This window comes from Populus trichocarpa, chromosome 19 (assembly GCF_000002775.5).
Source record: "Populus trichocarpa isolate Nisqually-1 chromosome 19, P.trichocarpa_v4.1, whole genome shotgun sequence".
Classification (NCBI taxonomy): domain Eukaryota; kingdom Viridiplantae; phylum Streptophyta; class Magnoliopsida; order Malpighiales; family Salicaceae; genus Populus; species Populus trichocarpa.
This window is the reverse complement of record NC_037303.2, coordinates 8,391,559-8,393,662: the sequence shown is the minus strand read 5'-3', so window position 1 is coordinate 8,393,662 and position 2,104 is coordinate 8,391,559. Positions and strand designations below refer to the sequence as shown.

The following is a 2,104-nucleotide window of genomic DNA, read 5'->3' as shown; positions in this document are numbered from 1 at the left end:
TCCCACGTAGTACCCATCAAGGAGGTCAAATAGCTAATTTTCTTGAATCACTGGGACAAGAAACCTCATTCCCTTTCTAATTTCGTTTTGATTTCAAAGTTCATTCTAAGCACAAGTGTACACGCATAAGTATATAATATTCAGTGTTTGCGTGGGACCAAATAAGCCCTAACATTTTAACGACTTAATTTCCATATGAGATATATATTATGGTGATATTGATATTATTAATTTGGATTTTATTATTAGTAGCTCTCCAATTGGTTCACAACTCATAAGCTGGCAATAAGTCTTGATGGTTATAAATAATACCACTAACCATATACCTTACCTTGCAAAAATGATATAATTTAGCTATTGGATTTTTCATATATAATCAATTTGATGTGGATTAGCCTGCGAATACTAATAATTTATTACATGTTTTAAATGGGCCCATCACAAGACCCAAAGCGAAGGGGCATCGAAAGAAGTATTGAGTGAACTGGTTGTGCAAGTTTCTGTTAAATTAATTGAGATCAAATAGAGAAAAGGAGGCTAAAATTCTGAATAATCTGTATATTATGAATGCATAGTCTTAACCTAAATACAAATAAAGTATATATAGGTCAAACTGAAAGTACTATTATACCCTTAATAAATAAGACTACATAAATATTATTTAACATCTCCCCTCAAACTCACGATGCGGCAGCTACAAGCATCGAGAGTTTGCCAACCAGAAAACGAAAACGAGAGATGGAATGCGCCTTGGTAAAGAAATCTGCAATCTGCAAGGAAGAAGGAACAAAAGGCAAAGCAATGGTGCCATGTTTGAGATGATGACGAGTAAGATGACAATCGATCTCAATGTGCTTAGTGCGCTCATGAAAAACCGAGTTATGAGCAATCTGAATAGAACTCTAGTTGTCACAATACATAGGAGTAGGATGAGAAAAGGAAATTCCCATATCAGCAAGTAACCAACGTAACCAAACAATCTCTTTGGTAGTAGATGTTATGGCACGATATTCTGCTTCGGTGGATGATTGAGAAACAATAGATTGTTTCTTGCTCTTCCAAGAAATAAGAGAATCACCTAAAAAGATACAGAACCCGGTAACAGACTTGCGATCTGTGGGATCACTACCATGATCAGCATCAGAGTATGCACGCAACTCCAAAGAAGAGGTGGATGAAAGTAAAAGACTCTGAAAAATTGTACCCCGAAGATATCGCAAAATACGAAGAACAGCTGCCCAGTGAACAGTAGTAGGAGAAGCAACAAACTGACTAACAACATGAACAGCATATGCAATATCTGGACGAGTGATGGTGAGATATACCAAACTCCCAACAATAGTGCGGTATAAAGTAGGATCTATCAAAGGTAAACCATCAGAAGAAGAGTACCTTGCGTTAACCTCAATAGGAGTATCTACAGTCTTGTTATCAGTAAGTCTAGCTCGCTCAAGAATATCTGCAACATATTTCGACTGAGAAAGAAGGTAACCTCTAGGTGAGTATGCTACCTCAATACCCAGGAAATATCGAAGATAACCCAAATCCTTCATTTCAAATCGTCTAGCCAACTCTGTCTTCAAAACTGAAATACCATCAATATCATCACCAGTAATAATCATGTCATCAACATATAAAGACAGAATGATACGACCTGCATCAGTGCACTTAATAAAAAGAGCAGAATCATGACTGCTAGAAACAAAGCCAAGAGACGAGATCACAATAGAGAATTTCTCAAACCAAGCACGAAGTGCTTGTTTGAGACCATATAATGCTTTCTTAAGCTTACAAACATATCCAGAGTCATGTGAAATACCAGGAGGGGGTGCCATATAAACTTCTTCTTGAAGATCTCCATTCAAGAATGCATTTTTAACATGAAGTTGAGAAATATGCCACTGACGAATCGAAGCTACGGTAATAAGAGTACGAATAGTAGTCATTTTTGCAACCGGGGCAAATGTCTCCTCATAGTCCATACCATACTGTTGAGAGTATCCTTTTGCAACCAGCCTAGCTTTGTATCGCTCAATAGACCCATCAGAATTAGTCTTGATCTTATACACCCAACGACAACCAACAACACTCTTACCAGGAGGTA

General features: G+C 37.3%; 1 pseudogene; it reads right to left on the bottom strand.

Annotated features, from left to right (window-relative positions):
• Window positions 1–636: 636 nt before the first annotated feature.
• LOC127904787 (uncharacterized mitochondrial protein AtMg00810-like) lies at window positions 637–1,874 on the bottom strand (annotated as a pseudogene).
• Between the last annotated feature and the right edge of the window lie 230 nt (window positions 1,875–2,104).